The following is a 21,592-nucleotide window of genomic DNA, read 5'->3' as shown; positions in this document are numbered from 1 at the left end:
CAATACCATAACAATGCAATCCAATTCCAAAACCAAACCCGACCCAGCAACACTCAGAACTGCAATAAACAGAGCAATTGAGAGGAGACACAAACACGACACAGAACAATCCAAATCCAATCCAAAATATTATCAACAACAGTATCAATATTAGTTACAATTTCAACATAGCAGTGATTAAAAATCCCTCATTGACATTATTATTAGACATTTATAAAAAAAAAAAAAAAAGAACAATAGTGTCACAGTGGCTTACACTTGCATCGCATCTCATAAGCTTGACAACACACTGTGTCCAATATTTTCACAAAGATAAAATAAGTCATATTTTTGGTTCATTTAATAGTTAAAAACAAATTTACATTATTGCAATCAGTTGATAAAACATCGTCCTTTACAATTATAAAAGCTTTTTACAAAAATCTACTACTCTGCTTGCATGTCAGCAGACTGGTGTAGATCCTGCTGAAATCCTATGTATTGAATGAATAGAGAATCGTTTTGAATCGGGGGAAAAAATCGTTTTTGAATCGAGAATCGTGTTGAATTGAAGAAAAAAAAATCGATTTTGAATCGAATCGTGACCCCAAAAATCGATATTGAATCGAATCGTGGGACACCCAAAGATTCACAGCCCTAATAATAATACTCGTATGTTGACAATCCATCAAGTGCGGTGCAGCCTCATAGCTTACCAAAGTCGTACTAAAACATTTTGACAGATTGTCATCGAAACTCTTCTAATTAGTATGTGAGTCTCCTGATCACTAATAAGAAGCAAGTGTGTACAATCAGCACTAACAGCAATAAGTGGCAAATAAGGAAAGACGGATAGCTAACAGGAAATAAATACTAAACACAGAAAAAACACTACACAAAGTCAGACCTGAAATGACCGGTCATGACATATAAAATATTTCTTATCTAAGGTTTGTTTTTCTTCTTAAAAGGCATGGTACTGTTTTTTGGGGGGGAGGGGCAAACACCACTTCAGTTCATTTCAAATTAATTTCAATGGTAGACGTTGATTTGAGATACAAGTGTTTTAAGTTAAGCACTCACAGAACTTACCCCAATGCTCTGTGGATGAACATTTTTCCCGGTGCCCGGACAAAGATTTCCACTTGTTGGTGACTCAGTCTCAGTACGACTAGAAAATAAACCAGCATGACGTCAAAGAAAGTTAAAAGGTGAGAAACACTATTAAAATCAAGAAATAACTCATAGCAAAGTACAAAGTCACTTCCCAATGTCCCTCTTCGCCGTTTTCACCAATAAGCCTTAAAAAAAGGTAAAAGTAAATGTTCATTTACCTATTTCATTCATAAGTCATATGCATGTACAACTATAATTACTCTCTAGAAAATGTGTTGTGTCTGGAATGGATCAATTAGATTTATATTATTCTTATTAGGAAAATGGATTCAGTTTTCATACAATTCGGTTTTCCTTTAACTTTTTGGAACAGATTACTAATAATTTTCGTTTTCAAGTCTGAGAGCAACAACAGCTGCTGGATATGACCAAACAGATGGCGCAGGTACAGCACACATAAACACTCACACACACACACACACACACACACTACCTGTGTAAGACAGGCGCTTGAATGGACAAACACAAGGTTTACGGCCTAATTTACATAACAATTATCTTACCACGTCCACCCCGCCCACTCCGTCAGGCCTTCTCTGTGCTCGGTTCAGCCCGGTCCCGCTGTACTCTTTGAACGAGGCCGGAGCAGACCACCCTGGGGAGGAATGGGGGAGATCACATTACGCCCCAAAAATGTGGAGGGGCCTACAAAAGAGCAATGAGACAGGAGGGTGAGGGAGACAGGGGCTGCGGTACGAGTGGGTGGGGGTTTGGAGGAGAGGCAGGAGGAAACAGGAGAGCACATGAAAGAGTGCATTAGGTGAGGGGGATGCATGGGGAGATTGATTGGGATGGAAGGATGGTTTTGTTGTTGTTATAAACTAAATATATTTTGCTCTGCTCAACTCCATTACACTTCCACCCGTATTGTTTACTTTATTAATGTTTCACATAAAAAAGTCAATATTTGTAACAAAAACAGACTGAAATTAAGTCAACACTTGCATGGAGGTGATGCGTAAATCTTATGATCCAGTGATCCAAACAAGGTAATGTTCAATCACTCATTCCGCATGACAATACATGTATTATTAAAGTGATAAATATCCTGCAACATAATTATACATGTGCAACTCGAGCTAGGATGGGAGCAGAGGGCGGAGGAGTGCGGATTATAAATAAATGCTCATCCCACTGAACTTAATTATTTGTTCCTCACGAAAGCTTACTGAATAATGGGCCTGCACTTTACAACAAGCCTCCCTAGGGGGCGCTGTGAGTCTTGAGGGATTAATGGCCTTCCCTGACATTTAATTGAATCTTGGGTCACACACACACACACACACACACACACATTTTCAGTGCCTGGTTAAAAAGATGAAGACATTAACGGTAACCTAATGCTGAGTGAGTATTGATCCATTCTCAGGGGGGTTAGAGAGTGAGAGAACACCAGACAGCACTTAATCTAAGCACTTGACCATCTATCTATACAGTGTGTGCGTGTGTATGTGATAGAGATAAAGCAATAAAGGAGTTTTATTAAATCCAGTCTTTTCCTTCATTTCTAAACGTGTGTGAGGTCCACAGTGACATGATCAATTGGCATCTATAACTTTATACAGGCCAGACCGAGTAGCAACCAAAGTATGTGCACGCCTTCGTGATTATGATTGGTGAGAACACGCAATGCTTAAATTCTTTGACAATTGCCTGCCCCTAAATGAAACGTGAATGTCAAACAAAACAAGAACTCCATTCGCGTGAGCGTTCAAGAGTGCAAGTAAGTACACACTGTTGGTTGAAAATAACCAGAGTAAAAAGTGACCAACAACGACGTACAGTATAAACGAGACAAAAAGGAATGTGTTTACTTGCTTTTCTGTACTTTTACTTCTTACAATGTACGCTAATTTATTTCAGTGAATAGTAATGCTACAGTATTTTTAAAGTTATGATACATTTTTAGAGCATAACGCACCTTAGCCAAAAAGTCCTGATGATTATTAGCACTATCATCAAGGGCAATATTTATCGACCCATCATAATTAGTTTGAAAGAAGAGCTGCTGCATGTATTGGAATTGGCGGATATTGGTATTAGAAATGACCTTCTGGACATTATCGGTGTATTGAATTTCGGAAAGAGAACAAATGAGCATCTCTAATTTAAAATAATCTTACAAAAGAAGCTTCCTCCAGGTCTACATTCTTGTGACTATAGTAAGGACCGTGATTTGACACATTTTGGTTCATTTGGATTCTGACCAGTTTACAAATTGATCAATTAGTTTGGTTTGTCAAAGGAAGTTAGATACATTTTCATTTTGCAACAGTGACTTCTTCTTCAATTGTACTGCACTCAGAGGAATCCTGGAACAGATCCAATTATTGAAAGTTAAAATTAATTTAAAAAAAGCTTATTTTACACATGTTTTGACCCCCAGCTGTTGCTGGTAAGAAAATCGTATTTGATGCGAAACGCAAAGAAGAAAACAAATCGAACCAATGGCCGGGAAGTTGTCCCTTCCCACTCATATATTTTGCTGTGTTTTCCTCTCACTTTTTTTCTCTCTCTTTTAATTTTGGTCCTTCTGTTTGTTTTGCTTCATTCTTTCATTAGTTGAAACAACATAGCAGGCATTCCAGCTGTAATACCATTGAGATTCAGTGTCAGCACAAGGATTTGTGGAGAGAGTGAGAGAGAGAGAGATTGGCTTACTACACTGTTAAGCAGTGCATCATAATAATTCATACCTTAGTCCCATGTGACTATCAAACCATTACACTTATTCAAATTCAATTCCATGAAGTTGAGTTAAGGTGAACTTGCAAACAAGAAGTCAATTCCAATTCCAATTCAAGGAAGTAGTGCACACATCTTACTTTAATTACAGCAAATGTTTTTCATTGGCAATTAAGGATTAAAACATCTTCTTTAAAACAGATCAATCAATTTGATGTATTATAACCTTCAGACAATGGAAAAAATAGTTAATTTCTCCGAATGCTTTACTTTATCCAAGCATTCAAAATATAGGGAATTTGTATTTAATTTGAGTGTTTTAGTATATAAATCAAATGTTAAACTTGACAACTTTCACCAACAATGATTCCCGGGCGCGGCCACCGCTGCTGCTCACTGCTCACCTCCCAGGGGGTGAACATGGGATTGGTCAAATGCAGAGGACAAATTTTAACACACCTAGTGTGTGTGTGACAATCATTGGTACTTTAAACTTCTCCTTGTCACTTGGCTATAAGGAATGTCTCTGAAGGGCAATTTTAATTTAATTTCCACTACCTGTGATTCCAATTCAACATCCTCAGGTGAGGAGCAAAAACAATTACAATTTCAATTATTTTTGTAAAATAAAATAAAGTTCTGAATTCAGAATTTTTCACAAGCCTGGTCACCACAAGCGGGATTATTTCCCTTTGACTTTGGTTTTTGCACCTATATCTAGGACAGTGGTTCTTAACCTGGGTTCGATCGAACCCTAGGGGTTCGGTGAGTCCGCTTCAGGGGTTCGGCGGAGCCTCCGCCACGGAGGTCAAGACACACCCGACTCATTGTGTAAATAGAAACTTCTCCCTATCGGTGTATTATGGATACCCTCAAACAATGTTCCCTATAATTTTCCATATGTGTGAGCAAACGCAAAAACTCCTTGAGCATTCAGTGGAGCACATGTGAGCACACCTGTCCCAAACCTGACTAAATAACAAATTAAATGTTTTATTATTATAATCAAATGACAGCTGTCATTTCCATGAGATTATTTTCTGATATAAGTGTTTTGGCCCACTTACAATGACAATAACAAAAAATATTATTTTTCATGAGCTGTGTACTAGTATTGTATGTCTGGGTGGAAAACGAAGAAAAGGAACAGACTTTGCTGGGAAAATAAATAAATAATTTTATTTGATCATTTATCATTTAAAATGACATGAGAGTGGCACTTGCCAAGGTGAAGCCACGCATATCTGAACTGGTCTCTCAAAGGCAACAGCAGAAGTCGCACTGATTTGCAGGTGTGTAATTTGTTGTGAGTTCATGCATTGTGTTGGTTCTGTTCTTTGAACAAGGTGATGTTCATGCACGGTTCACTTTGTGCATCAGTAAAAAAAACATTTAACTTTGCCTTGAATTAAAAAAATGTTGTATATATTTTTTTCACTAAAGAAGGGTTCGGTGAATGCGCATATGAAACTGGTGGGGTTCGGTACCTCCAACAAGGTTAAGAACCACTGATCTAGGACCCTATATTTTGTTTGGGTTTTTGTTAATTCCCTTAAAGGCCTACTGAAATGAATTTTTTTTATTCAAACGGGAATAGCAGATCCATTCTATGTGTCATACTTGATCATTTCGCAATATTTCCATATTTTTGCTGAAAGGATTTAGTAGAGAAAATCGACGATAAAGTTCGCAACTTTTGCTCGCTGATAAAAAAAAGCCTTGCCTGTACCGGAAGTAGCGTGACGTCACAAGCGGTAGTGCTGCTCACAATTCCCCGTTGTTTACAATGGAGTGAGAGAGATTCGGACCGAGAAAGTGACGATTACCCCATTAATTTGAGCGAGGATGAAAGATTCGTAGATGAGGAACGTTACAGTGAAGGACTTGAGAGGCAGTGATGGACGTATCTTTTTTCGCTCTGACCGTAACTTAGGTACAAGCTGGCTCATTGGATTCCACACTCTCTCCTTTTTCTATTGTGTATCACAGATTTGTATTTTAAACCATCTCAGATACTATATCCTCTTGAAAATGAGAGTCGAGAACGCGAAATGGACATTCACGGTGACTGAACATGTAAATACACGATTAATAATTCAGCTTTGCGAAGCTAAAAAAATAGAAGCTAACCTAGCTACGTAGCCAACGTGATAGCAGCAGTCTCAAATGCAGATAGAAACTCAATTAAAAAAAACCTGACTGGATGGATAGACAGAAGATCAATAATACTATTAAACCATGAACATGTAAATACACGATTAATAATATTCCGCTTGGCGAAGCTAAAAAAACAGACGCTGACCTTGCTGCGTAGCCAACGCGATAGCATAGCAGTCTCAAATGCAGATAGAAACTAAATTAAAAAAAACCCTGACTGGATGGATAGACAGAAGATCAATAATACTATTAAACCATGAACATGTAAATACACGATTAATAATATTCCGCTTGGCGAAGCTAAAAAAACAGAAGCTAACCTAGCTGCGTAGCCAACGCGATAGCATAGCAGTCTCAAATGCAGATGGAAACTAAATTTAAAAAAACCCTGACTGGATGGATAGACAGAAGATCAATAATACTATTAAACCATGAACATGTAAATACACGATTAATAATATTCCGCTTGGCGAAGCTAAAAAAACAGAAGCTAACCTAGCTGCGTAGCCAACGCGATAGCATAGCAGTCTCAAATGCAGATAGAAACTAAATTAAAAAAAACCCTGACTGGATGGATAGACAGAAGATCAATAATACTATTAAACCATGAACATGTAAATACACGATTAATAATATTCCGCTTGGCGAAGCTAAAAAAACAGAAGCTAACCTAGCTGCGTAGCTAACTTAGATGCGGCGGCGGGCGTTGTACGCTTTTGACCACACCCCGGCCGCCATCAGAGTCGGCAAGAAACATATATTTCCCCAAAGTTACGTACGTCACATGCACATATCGAACGCACGTACGGGCAAGCGATCAAATGTTTGGAATCCAAAGCTAGACTCACCGTAGTGCATCTGTTATCCTGCTCAAAACACAACACAACCTCCTGGTGTTGGTGTTGCTGTAGTCCGCCGCTCCACCGATCGCACCTACAACTTTCTTATTTGCAGTCTCCATTGTCCATTAAACAAATTGCTCAATCGCTTTATTAACAAGCGGTAACTGGTTGTAGTTCAAAAAGTAACGCACACACATACACGAGCTGCTGTTAGCCAAAAGTCACGCTCACACACACTCAAGTTCTCCGCCAACTCACTCGCGCATGCGCGTTCCCCAAACCCTTAAACACACAGTACACTAATGCAAATATCACAGATATTACAGTATTGTACTTAGCCGCTAAGACACCGATCGATCCCACCTACGTTCTTCTTTGCAGTCTCCATTGTTCATTAAACAAATTGCAAAAGATTCACCAACACAGATGTCCAGAATACTGTGGAATTTTGTCGAAGAAAACAAGAGGCTTTTCTATCGGGTCCGATGGGGTCCAACCACTTCCGTTGCTTTTGTGACGTCACGCGCATAAATCATATCCAAAGGAGTTTTTCAACCGGAAGTGTGGCAGGAATTTTATAATTGCACTTTATAAGTTAACCCGGCCGTATTGGCATGTGTTGCAATGTTAAGATTTCATCATTGATATATAAACTATCAGACTGCGTGGTTGGTAGTAGTGGGTTTCAGTAGGCCTTTAATTTACTTCTGTTTAGCTTGTTAGACGCAGACTCTCCCTGAGCTACTAGAGGTGCAGCAGGCGATTCCAATCAGCGCCCTTTTAATCACAACAGCTGGCGCAGGAGGTTTGCTGAATTATTGTTTGTTTGCTAGAGATTCATGGCCACATGTTCTTACCTGTGATCCTGTTTCATCTTTCAGCCCCTTCCTACTGTTCCAGTATCCCGTCCGTCTCACCTGCCAATTAACTCTCTGGTTTGCGTTCTTCTTTATTTTTTAAATATAACTTTACGTGGTGCAAGTACGTCTTTATTTTTTACTTGCAATGTAGTTTTTCGTTTTTGTATTCTGGACAGTGTAATAAATACACTTTTCGGTTCATGCTTGCCTTGTCTCTGCATTTTGGGTTTCATTCACCTCCCGGCCGTGGCCACAGCTTGACGTGAACTTCCTTATTACACAACCAACGGACAAATGAATCTAAATATGAAGACCGGCAACAATATATCAAGTATTAGTGTTTATGCACCAATTAAAATGTCGGTTTCTAGCAGAGGTGGGACCAAGTCATTGCTTTGCAAGTCACAAGTAAGTCTCAAGTCTTTGCCCTCAAGTCTCGAGTCAAGTCCCGAGTCAAGACAGGCAAGTCCCGAGTCAAGTCCAAAGTCAAGACTAGAAAGTCTCAAGTCAAGTCCCAAGTCCTGCATTTTGAGTTTCGAGTCCTTTCAAATCCTTTTAACCACAGACTAATATTTTTACACAGATTGTGTATGCTTTTAAAACGCTGTATTTATTTATTAAAACAAGTGCATTTGAAATTGCAGGAAAAAAAATGGTGCTGACATTGCAATTCATAATAGCACTATTAACCAGTCCTTTTAATAGTTTAAACAATTTTAAACATTTAACTCATTCCTTTACAGAATAAAAACATTTGCAAAAACAAACATTAACATACTATTGGTTGTATTTTATGAAAATAACATTACCACAAAGTTGAGAAGGAGCAAAGATCTTCAATATTTGTATGTGAGAATCACAAAGAAATCTTCTGGGGGAGGATGACACCCCTACAGGGGTTTGGTTTACACACTTTCAGCCCCACCTAAAACAAAATTCACCAGCCGCCACTGATTATGATGCATTCTCATTTTAGGCAAAGTATAAGACAATACTTTCTTAACAGTATAATTGTAACCAGGAATAAGTCTTCAAGTAACAATATTCAAATACTAACATTGTTGGGTAAGACAGCATTTGGTTTTATTCTGAATCCAGTGAAACAGATTGGTGGTTTTAGCTGATATAAAGACTTTCAGGTGTTTATATATGTTTAAGTATTTGGCAGATGCTTTTATCCAAAGCGACATACATAAAAAATAGATATAAAACAATCACTGTAAACATTATCATTTAAGGGAAGAATGTAATACAAAATATCAATACAAAGTGTCAAGACAGAATAAACTCTCTGCTGCTGCAGCAACAGAGTTACAGTCTATAGGTCCCTAAAATATATAGATATCTAATGTATTCAATGAATACTCAAGTCTCGAGTCAAGTCCCGAGTCAAGACAGGCAAGTCCCGAGTCAAGTCCAAAGTCAAGACTGGAAAGTCTCAAGTCAAGTCACAAGTCCTGCATTTTGAGTTTCGAGTCCTTTCAAGTCCTTTTGACCACAGACTAATATTTTTACACAGATTGTGTATGCTTTTAAACCGCTGTATTTATTTATTAAAACAAGTGCATTTGAAATAGCAGGAAAGAAAATAGTACTGACATTGCAATTCATAATAGCACTATTAACCAGTCATTTTAATAGTTTAAACAATTTTAAACATTTTACTAATTCCTTTACAGAATAAACACATTTGCAAAAACAAGTGAAACTGTACTTATTTGTACAAAAGTGTTAACGGCGTGGCGAAGTTGGTAGAGTGGCTGTGCCAGCAATCGGAGTGTTGCTGGTTACTGGGGTTCAATCCCCACCTTCTACCTTCCTAGTCACGTCCGTTGTGTCCTTGGGCAAGACACTTCACCCTTTGCCTCTGATGGCTGCTGGTTAGCGCCTTGCATGGCAGCTCCCGCCATCAGTGTGTGAATGTGTGTGTGAATGGGTGAATGTGGAAATACTGTCAAAGCGCTTTGAGTACCTTGAAGGTAGAAAAGCGCTATACAAGTATAACCCATTTATCATTTATTTATAACATTGTATTTCCATGGCATATTGCATTGTAACTAGTTCCACAGCAGTTTCTATTCTGTTCTTACCTTATCTCATCTCATACTGTATGTGTGTTGATGTGTGCGTACACATGAAAAACATAACAAATACATGAACATAACAATGAACAGAGCTGTACTTTTTAGATGTCAGGGCCCTATGCAATATGTACACATATTCTTAATATAGTATATATTTTAACTGACCTTTATTTGACTATGTTTGTCTTTTTGTAGGTGGCTAAAATACGCGGTGCTGCTGACCGCCGTCTAACGTTATGTTACTGTGTGTGATACATTGACTAATGTAACGTTATGTGTAGGTACCTCATGCAACCCTGCTTAAAAAATCACTTGACAAAAAGTATGAATAAGGTAGCAAACTGCAGTGGACGCAACATATTGCCGTGTTTGAAATGACGTTATAACCATAAACATCTTATAAGTAGACGCAATATTGGTTGCTGTGACGCGAGCAATTTGCATCTTGAAGTGGTGATGAGGAGCCGGCGAGCAGCCTAAACTGACAGTTGACAGGTAGAAAACAAAGATGCCGGGTTGGTGTTCAGCGTTTTCCTGCTCAAATGAGCGGACTGTTGAAAATAGGAATCGGGGGATTACTTTTCACAAGTAAGATTTAACATTAATGTACTATTGGTTGTATTTTATGAAAATAACATTACCACAGAGTTGAGAAGGAGCAAAGATCTTCAATATTTGTATGTGAAAATCACAAATAAATCTTCTGGGGGAGGATGACGCCCCTACAGGGGTTTGGTTTACAAACTTTCTGCCCCACCTAAAACAAAATTCACCAGCCGCCATTGATTATAATGCATTCTCATTTTAGGCAAAATATAAGACAATACTTTCTTAACAGTATAATTGTAACCAGGAATAAGTCTTCAAGTAACAATATTCAAATACTAACATTGTTGGGTAAAACCGAATTTGGTTTTATTCTGAATCCAGTGAAACACATTGGTGGTTTTAGCTGATATAAAGACTTTCAGGTGTTTATATATGTTTAAGTATTTGGCAGACGCTTTTATCCAAAGCGACATACATAAAAAATACATATATAACAATCACTGTAAACATGATCATTTAAGAGAAGAATGTAATACAAAATATCAATACAAAGTGTCACGACAGAATAAACTCTCTGCTGCTGCAGCCACAGAGATACGGTCTATAAGATATATAAATATCTAATGTATTCATACATTGTTTATGTAGCATGTATATATAACGTAATCATATTGTTTCTTCAATTTAAAAATAGCTGACCGTTTTTTCCCCCTTCTCTGGGATTATATTCCCAGTTTTAATCTCGGACGTCTGGTCACTTATAGCGTATAAGAATATTCTATTACTGTTAAGCAAACTATGAATAATAAAACATGTGTCCGTTATCATAGCTACACGTATGACAAAAAAGCGCGTGAAAATGAGTGGTATTCAGTGAGGTAAAATGAATTAAATGCGTTGACAGTTCATTGCTCCTGCCAAATAAATTGCACTGAGTGGAGCGGATCACCACTCCAAGATGGCGGCCCCGCGTCTCGTCTGCACCAGTAGGCAGTAGCACTCGATGCTGTGTACCCTTATAAGATGTCTATGGTTATGACGTTAGCAGTGAGTTTACAGCCTCACTGATTTAACTACACAGCAAATAAAAGTCATGTTACTTAGCCAATAAACGTTATCTTACATTCAAAACTTACCCTTCTTTGTGCAACTTCAAATGTCGAACGAAGTTGGAAGTTGTTGCGTCTCCGTCTGTAATATTCGAACTGCGTGATTTGCATACGGCAATTCGTTGACCAAGTCGTAGTTTTTATACCCGAACGAAACCAACTTTGGTATAAATCTTTCTCACTGGCGCGTTGTTTGACAACTCTTGTTCATTGGTTGTCCTGCAATTTGATTGGATCAATGCTGTGTGATGAAAACAATGTAGATCAAATTTGATTGGCTGTTGTACTGAGAGCACACACGCTGACACGCAGCACACACGCTGATAGACAGACACGTACAAAATGAAAGCTACGGAGCGCTCCCAAATAACTTTTTAAGCTTTAGGTTTTGGGGAAAGTAGCAAGTCATGTCAAGTCAAAAGGCTCAAGTCCAAGTGAAGTCACAAGTCATTGATGTTAAAGTCTAAGTCGAGTTGCAAGTCTCTTTACATTTTGTCAAGTCGAGTCTAAAGTCATCAAATTCATGACTCGAGTCTGACTCGAGTCTGACTCGAGTCCAAGTCATGTGACTCGAGTCCACACCTCTGGTATTCATACATTGTTTATGTAGGATATACGCATGTATATATAATCTAATCATATTGTTTCTTCAACTTAAAAATAGCTGACCGTTTTTTTCCCCCTTCTCTGGGATTATATTCCCAGTTTTGATCTCGGACGTCTGGTCATTTATAGCGTATAAGAATATTATATTAAAGTTAAGCAAACTATGAATAATAAAAACGCCAAAACATGTGTCCGTTATCATAGCTACACGTATGACAAAAAAACCGCGTGAAAATCAGTGGTATTCAGTGAGGTAAGATTAATTAAATTTGCTGACAGTTCATTGCTCCTGCCAAATGAATTGCACTGAGTGGAGCGGATCACCACTCCAAGATGGCGGCTCCGCGTCTCGTCTGCGCCAGTAGGCAGTAGCGCTCAATGCTGCGTACCCTTATAAGATGTCTATGGTTATAACGTTAGCAGTGAGTTTACAGCCTCACTGATTTAACCTCACAGCAAATAAAAGTCATGTTACTTAGCCAATAAACGTTATCTTACATTCAAAACTTACCCTTCTTTGTGCAACTTCAAATGTCGAACGAAGTTGGAAGTTGTTGCGTCTCCGTCTGTAATATTCGAACTGCGTGATTTGCATACGGCAATTCGTTTTTTGTTGACCAAGTCGTAGTTTTTATACCCGAACGAAACCAACTTTGGCATAATTGTTTCTCACTGCCGCATTGTTTGACAACTCATGTTCGGTGGTTGTCCTGCAATTGGATTGGATGAGAGCTGTGGGATGAAAACAACGTAGATTTAATTTGATTGGCTGTTGTACTGACAGCACACCAGCTGACAAGCAGCACACACGCTTATAGACACAGACGTATAAAATGAAAGATACGGAGCGCTCCCAAATAACTTTTTAAGGTTTGGGTTTTGGGGAAAGTAGCAAGTCATGTCAAGTCAAAAGCCTCAAGTCCAAGTGAAGTCACAAGTCATTGATGTTAAAGTCTAAGTCGAGTTGCAAGTCTCTTTACATTTTGTCAAGTCGAGTCTAAAGTCATCAAATTCATGACTCGAGTCTGACTCGAGTCCAAGTCATGTGACTCGAGTCCACACCTCTGGTTTCTAGCATATTTTCGCTAAAAAGCCAATTCTCTCACCATGTGTGGGTTGACTCTTGCGGAACTGTTCCTGTACTTAAATATTATGTTCATCCCTATAAAACATTCCCTCCACATAAAGCCAAGTGTCCTGGAACAGAACACAGTAGCCTCCTCCAGGCTCCCAAGATTACTGCAGTTTTACTGCAGTAATCTTGCAGTAATATAAACTGTACTGCCACAACAACGACTCTTACTGACCTACTGCCTTCGGTAATGGCACCATTCCCAAATTATGTGGGCTCTATTGATAACCTCACTAACAACTTTAATGACGCCCTACGCGACACCATTGATAGTGTAGCACCGCTAAAGCTAAAAAGGGCCCCTAAAAGGCGTACCCCATGGTTTACAGAAGAAACTAAAGCCCAGAAATGATCATGTAGAAAGCTGGAACGCAAATGGCGTGCGACTAAACTTGAGGTTTTCCATCAAGCATGGAGTGATAGTTTAATAACTTATAAACACATGCTTACCTCAGCTAAAGCTAAATATTACTCAAATATCATCCACATCAACAAAAATGATCCCAAATTTTTGTTTAGTACAGTAGCATCGCTAACCCAACAAGGGACTCCTCCCAGTAGCTCCACCCACTCAGCAGATGACTTTATGAATTTCTTTAATAAGAAAATTGAAGTCATTAGAAAAGAGATTAAAGACAATGCATCTCAGCTACAACTGGGTTCTATTAACACAGATACGACAGTATATACGACGGACACTGCCCTCCAAAATAGTTTCTCTCTCTTTGATGAAATAACATTGGAGGAATTTTTAAAATGTGTAAATGGTACACAACAAACAACATGTTTACTTGACCCAATTCCTGGGAAAATGATCAAGGAGCTTTTTGTATTATTAGGTCCATCAGTGTTAAATATTATAAACTTATCACTTTCCTCTGGCACTGTTCCCCTAGCATTCAAAAAAGCGGTTAATCATCCTCTACTCAAAAGACCTAACCTCGATCCTGACCTCATGGTAAACTTCCGGCCGGTGTCCCACCTTCCGTTTATCTCGAAAATCCTCGAAAAAATTGTCGCACAGCAGCTAAATGAACACTTAGCGTCTAACAATCTCTGTGAACCTTTTCAATCCGGTTTCAGGGCAAATCACTCCACGGAGACAGCCCTCGCAAAAATGACTAATGATCTATTGCTAACGATGGATTCTGATGCGTCATCTATGTTGCTTCTTCTTGATCTTAGCGCCGCTTTCGATACTGTTGATCATAATATTTTATTAGAGCGTATCAAAACGCGTATTGGGATGTCAGACTTAGCCTTGTCTTGGTTTAACTCTTATCTTACTGACAGGATGCAGTGTGTCTCCCATAACAATGTGACCTCGGACTATGTTAAGGTAACATGCGGAGTTCCCCAGGGTTCGGTTCTTGGCCCTGCACTCTTTAGTATTTACATGCTGCCGCTAGGTGACATCATACGCAAATACGGTGTTAGCTTTCACTGTTATGCTGATGACACTCAACTCTACATGCCCCTAAAGCTGACCAACACGCCGGATTGTAGTCAGCTGGAGACGTGTCTTAATGAAATTAAACAATGGATGTCCGCTAACTTTTTGCAACTCAACGCTGAGAAAACGGAAATGCTGATTATCGGTCCTGCTCAACACCGACATCTATTTAATACTACCACCTTAACATTTGACAACCAAACAATTAAACAAGGCGACTTGGTAAAGAATCTGGGTATTATCTTCGACCCAACTCTCTCGTTTGAATCACACATTAAGAGTGTTAATAAAACTGCCTTCTTTCATCTCCGTAATATCGCTAAAATTCGTTCCATTTTGTCCACAAGCGATGCTGAGATCATTATCCATGCGTTCGTTACATCTCGTCTCGATTACTGTAACGTTTTATTTTTGGGCCTCCCTATGTCTAGCATTAAAAGATTACAGATGGTACAAAATGCGGCTGCTAGACTTTTGACAACAACAAGAAAGTTTGATCATATTACGCCTATACTGGCTCACTTGCACTGGCTTCCTGTGCACCTAAGATGCGACTTTAAGGTTTTACTACTTACGTATAAAATACTACACGGTCTAGCTCCTGCCTATCTTGCCGATTGTATTGTACCATATGTCCCGGCAGGAAATCTGCGTTCAAAGAACTCCGGCTTATTAGTGATTCCCAGAGCCCAAAAAAAGTCTGCGGGCTATAGAGCGTTTTCTATTCGGGCTCCAATACTATGGAATGCCCTCCCAGGAAAAGTTAGAGATGCTACCTCAGTAGAAGCATTTAAGTCTCATCTTAAAACTCATTTGTATACTCTAGCCTTTAAATAGACTCCCTTTTTAGACCAGTTGATCTGCCGTTTCTTTTCTTTTCTTTTCTACTCTGCTCCCAACCCGGGGTGGACCGCTAGCCTGTCCATCGGATGAGGACATCTCTACGCTGCTGACCCGTCTCCGCTCGGGATGGTTCCTGCTGGCCCCACTATGGACTGGACTTTCGCTGATGTGTTGGACTTTCACAATATTATGTCAGACCCACTCGACATCCACTGCTTTCGGTCTCCCCTAGAGGGGGGGGTTACCCACATATGCGGTCCTCTCCAAGGTTTCTCATAGTCATTCACATTGACGTCCCACTGGGGTGAGTTTTCCTTGCCCGTATGTGGGCTCTGTACCGAGGATGTCGTTGTGGCTTGTACAGCCCTTTGAGACACTTGTGATTTAGGGCTATATAAATAAACATCGATTGATTGATTGAAAAGCCAGGACGGCCATTATTTGGAGGGATATGGAAGAAACTTACACAGGGTGGAAGTCCAAAAATTTAGACTTTTCAAAGATCATAATTGGCCATTTTGATTGATGCTACAGTCAGATAAGTACTTAACTAAAGGCATGGGTATTAATGTGGTTGCTGAGCTGCCAAAACTCTTGTACCAGATCTCATTTGACTGTGATATCTTATTATGGAATTTACAGAATTCCTGTGTTCCAAAAAGTGCCAGGCTAACGCCAACATCTAGGAAAGTCAATATTTTCCTTTTACACTTTACACTTCCTCTTTTTCCTGTGTCACAGCTGTGTACACACTACTGGCTTCACAAGTACAAGGGTGACCCCCAAAAAACAGAACCCACGAATCTTTTAATAAATCTTGTGAATTTAAATGTTTCTTATTTTCTATGTCAGGGTATACAAGTCGACTTTGTGCATGAAATATTGGAACAATAGTGATAAAAATATCAATAATTGAATACATATTTAAAAAGGACAAGACAAACAAAAAGTATTTTTAGTTTTGACAGTGTATACTAGGGCCATTTCTACAAATATGAATTAAGAGATGGCATTTGTAATTTCTCTGTGTTTGCGGGACTGCTTGTCAGGCTTGTTATGTTTTTCTTTAGATGTCTTCATTTTTCAATTAGATGTGTTCACATCGCTTGCAAAGACTTGTAAGCAGCATTTTTTGCAGATTACCGTTATTCAGTTGGTTTGAAAGTTCTTAATTCAAAACAAAGCCAAACAAAGGAGTTCCTCTTGCCTCTTTTTGGCATCAATTTCTCTTGGGGTTTAGTTGGTTTAGCGTTTTTTTGTGCTCTTTGTTTATGCTAGTTTGCAATCTTCGACATTGCTGACATTCATGCTCTACTGGCTCTCGCAGTAAAGTTATTTGATGCAGCAACAGCTAGTTAGTTACATTAGCCGCAGCCCAGAGGTTAAAATTACGATATAAACGATAGATAATAATTTCGTATAATTGGCATTTTTATGTCTTAGCACGATATATATCATTACATTGCACAGCACTCGTGTTCCCAACATGTCTTGCACGGTCAACCAAGGAATATATTTTGCGTTGAGACTTGTATTTCTCCAAAAAATCATACACTGTAGCGCAAGCACATTCTCAGAGATGGTTTTGGTGTTGTCATATTTTATCAAAAAGCAGAATTATTGACTAGATTCGGAAGTTCAGACACTATGAGAATAAGGAACATCTTAATTTTAAAAGTCCAAAGAGGTTTGTTTCTGAGTAATTGACAATTTTGCATAAATTATCCAAGTTTTCCTACAACGCCTAGTAGGCCATTTGGAGCATATGTTGGAAAGAGCATGACCAAAATAACTGAAACTTTGGGGAAAGATTGTACACAGACTGAAGTTTGAGATATTTGTAAGAATTTAATAAAATGGCCACCCTCTAGTGCCTGAAATTTCAATCAATCAATCAAAGAATATTTATATAGCCCTTCATCACAAATGCCTCAAAGGGCTGCACAAACCACAACAACATGTTTGAATCTGAGCTCACATCAAGCAAGAAAGAACTCAACCCAATGGGAACGATGTGAAACCTTGGAAGGGACCGCAGATGTGGGAACACCCCCTCCAGTTGACCGGTGCAATGGATATGGTTAATGATGTGAGAGTCCAGACCAGGGGTCCCCAAACTTTTTGACTCGAGGGCCGCATTGGGTTAAAACAATTTGGCCAGGGGCCGGGCTGTATATATATATATATATATATATATATATATATATATATATATATATATATATATATATTCTTCATACACTAATTGACTGAAAGAGAGCGCACTTTTCCGATGATGTCACGTTATCGATGGGAACATGCATTTTTAGACAATATGATTTGCCTGAGCGGCTAGGAGACACCGAGAGTAACAAGTGGTAGAAAATGGATTAGAAAGGACAGATTTTAAAAAATAATATTTTATATAATTAGCCGTAGTTTGGGGACCACTGGTCCAGACCATAGTGAGGCAAGCAGGGGATCCTCTTGTTTGTAGACTACATGTAAATTTCAAGTTGGATAGTTACCAATTCCTTCAAACACGATGGGAGAAATGACTCCCAGGTATTAAACTGCACACTCCTGTGCTAGCATAGCAAGATATGCTTTTGACACAGACGCTGTCTTGCCAGAAAACTCCAAGAACCGGGCTAAGGGCAGTGTGAAAGGGATTAGTGTGTAAAGGTATTCTGCAATGCTGGGACAGGAGTGTGGAGTGTGACACTTGACACTCACTTCCCGCCCTGTTGCGCTGAAAGCAATTGTCGCTGTCCCACAAGTATTTTATATGTCAGACCAGTTGCTGTCAAAATCCGGGTTCTCTGTGAAACAAACACGCTAATAAAGGCTGTTACACAGCAGAGCTGCCAATATTTTCTGTTAGCAATCCAGGGCATTGGAGAACTGGCAAATGGAGTCATAAATAAAATCATATTTTATGTGACAGAAACACGCTGCTGTTTTTAGAAATCAAAACAAATACAATCCATCCATTTATCCATTTTCTACCGCTTATTCCCTTCTGGGTCGCGGGGGACGCTGGAGCCTATCTCAGCTACAATCGGGCGGAAGGTGGGGTACACCCTGGACAAGTCGCCACCTCATCGCATTAATCAAAATCAGAAATATCTGCTCTACTAGATGAATGTACCTGAAAAAATTCTGGGTTCTCTTCATCACACCTCTGGCTTTCGCGGTGTCCTTATGCTTGTCAGAGCTGATGTGCCAAAACATATGATTTCTACCCACAGTCTTTATGAAAATATCAACGCTGGAAACTGTGCCTCTAAGTGCTGTCCGAACACATGGTTATTCAACATAATAGTCATCCTTCTACATCTGGTAATATAGCTAATTAAAAAACACTTCCCTGTGATCGTGTATAATTAATGATTATTAGAATTAATATTACCAACTTGATGTTAGCACACCAGCTGATACTGACGACCTAGTATTGTAATTGATGCTGTATGCTAGCTGGCGAGTTGCACTCTGTGCACTCATGGGTGACATACAGAGATAACCGCTGGAAATATAGCCTGTTATTTTTGGTTGTCTTCATTGCCAATCACCATGTCTTTTTTTTATTTTTTATTTACCCTTTATTGACATTTGAAAACCTATTTTTCAAGGGAGTCCTGGCCAAGAGGCAGCAAAGTTAGACAAAAAAATACATTTTCCATTTAACATTACAGAACAGCCTTGTAAATAAAAGTGTACCAATGACACTGTCTCCTAGTGGACAGAGAAGGCCATCCCACCCACTCATATTCATTTGAAGCAGATGGAGGCCTGTAACACCCAACCACAGTAATATGTAGGGATTTGACTATTGCCACCAAAAATTTAATTTGTTTAATGATTGACTTGAAAAGAAAAATTGAAGCATTAAATCTGGATTCAACATAAATAGCTACTAAATAGCTACTATGACTAAAATCTGCCCCTGTTAATTTCACATTTTTATTTACATAACACATATCTATAATATATTGTCTTCACAATCGTATTGACAAACTTAAAGTAATTTATATCCAAACAAAAAACATCATAATCCGGCAGTTTTTTAACTTCAGTCTGGACATTGGGAGACAAGGGTATTTCTGAAAGTCTACTGCTGAATCCAGGGGAGTTGGCATCTCTTAAACTGTTTTGAAGTGGCTATTTTGCTGGATTTCTCTGTGAAAGAAGCGAGTGAGCTTGTTGTTGTCCCCTTGTTCTGTCCTTATTTAACATACACTCATATGGCAAAACATTAAAAACGGCTGCACAGTCCAAGGCCAAAGAAAATTAGTACCACAAAAATAAAGAATAAAATGATACCAGACAACTGAGCATTATTGTCTTTGTAAATGTAGAATATTTTATACAGCGCTTGCACTTAAAAACCCATTACAGGACGTGACTTTAAAAAAAAATTAAAATCCAATTGAACATCCACTCCAAGTTTAAAATGCAAGTGAAATATTTAGTCTATGCATTGGGGCCTGAAATAACCCTCATTTGGCAATTCAATTTGGGCTGCAGGGTGGGAGGGGTCGGGCTTGGCTGTAGTAATAACCATAAATCACATCTGAAACGCTGCCATGTCACATGCCGGGTTGTGCGACTAATGGCCGGGCCCATCTTTCACTGGGTATTTTTATCTTTTCACCCTGACACTCGGACTCCTGGAAGCGTCTTCTCGTTTTAGGTCGTCAGCACCTCGCTCCGGAGCGAGCACAAGTTCCGCACATATCTATAAATATCGACAAGATGGTGGCCATTTTCTTTGGCCTGTTAAATAGTGAGCGCTCTTTCACTTGCTTCATGCTAACATTTTGGGGAGGGAGGGAGGCCAGGCTTCTACCCTGCTCATCGTGAACAGCTGGCCTGACAAAAAAAGAAGGGGTGCATCTGCCGCCGCCTTGAAATTCCACTGTCTGTCGCCTCTAAAAACACCTGGACGTGCTTCCTTTGTGCAAAATGTTCTGCCAAGTGTTCTAAGCTTGCTTGACACGCGGCACCAGAGGCAGCAGGTCAGCCACAGCAGCTTCCTGCTATTTTGGGCGCTGTCACAGCTTGAGCTTTTCATTTATTTCGGACCAGCGTGTCAATCATGGAAGGTCGGGGTTCAAGAGAGAGTCCAGCCTGTTTCTGGTTGACTTAAATAGCTATTGATGCTTCTTTGTTCACAAAAGCATCAACTATGAGGTACTGTTTCTTGCACCTTGTGAGCTGAGGTTCCATGGATGATGTACGCCACTACTGGTCGCTAATTGTTCCAACACATTTGTCATGGTACCGTCACTGTAACATTTGAGAAAAAAAAATAACGTTAACTTACCTTATTGCTGTGTCTTAACTCTGGACCTTGTATTGTTGTACTCCACTGCCTCCACTTAGCTATTGTGCTTTGTTTTCCTGTCACTCTTACAGTCTCCTCAATTCTCTGGCGGTGATGATGATGAAGATATGCGATACAAGAATGTGATGCTCATTTTTTATATCGCAGTATAGCAACAAGAAACAAGAAAAAACAATTACACCAGGTTGCCTGATGACTAGCCAGCATAAGGCAGCATATAGTACAGCTACATTAATAGACCAACATCTTTTCTGATAAAACTATTTAAATTTTAACTTAAATTACCTCACGTAAGTACCCTTTCGATCCTTTGTAACTGAGCTACTGTGTGGAACAATTTCCCTTGTGGATCAATAAAGGCTGTCTACGTCTAAATCTAAGTCTATGAGGTCCCTATTCTAAATTAAGTACATTTGGTGGTAGCGGGGGTGTATTTTGTAGCGTCCCGGAAAAGTTAGTACTGCAAATGGTTCTGGGTATTTGTTCTGTTGTGTTTATGTTGTGTTACGGTGCGGATGTTCTCCCGAAATGTGTTTGTCATTCTTGTTTGGTGTGGATTCACAGTGTGGCGTATATTTATAACAGTGTTAAAGTTGTTTATACGGCCACCTTCAGTGTAACGTGTATCGCTGTTGATCAAGTGTGCGTGCGTTGCATTCACGTGTGTGTGTGTTGCATTCACGTGTGTGTACGGACAGAAGCTGCACATATCTTGTGACTGGGCCAGCATGTTGTTAGAATGGATGAAAAGTGGACATGACGACAGCTCGTATAGGACGTTAAAGGCAGTG

The 21,592-nt window shown here is 39.3% G+C and overlaps 1 long non-coding RNA gene across 1 annotated transcript; it reads right to left on the bottom strand.

The window, feature by feature from the left end:
• Window positions 1–1,068: 1,068 nt before the first annotated feature.
• LOC133648522 (uncharacterized) lies at window positions 1,069–20,870 on the bottom strand. The gene is made up of 3 exons (XR_009825882.1): window positions 20,781–20,870; window positions 1,659–1,750; window positions 1,069–1,150 (listed from the first exon to the last, which is right to left on the bottom strand). It is a non-coding gene; the product is annotated as an uncharacterized LOC133648522 (long non-coding RNA).
• Window positions 20,871–21,592: the final 722 nt, after the last annotated feature.

The sequence above is a fragment of the Entelurus aequoreus genome, linkage group LG04 (genome assembly GCF_033978785.1).
Source record: "Entelurus aequoreus isolate RoL-2023_Sb linkage group LG04, RoL_Eaeq_v1.1, whole genome shotgun sequence".
Lineage (NCBI taxonomy): Eukaryota > Metazoa > Chordata > Actinopteri > Syngnathiformes > Syngnathidae > Entelurus > Entelurus aequoreus.
The sequence above is the reverse complement of the archived record's forward strand: the minus strand, read 5'-3'. Positions and strand labels throughout refer to the sequence as shown.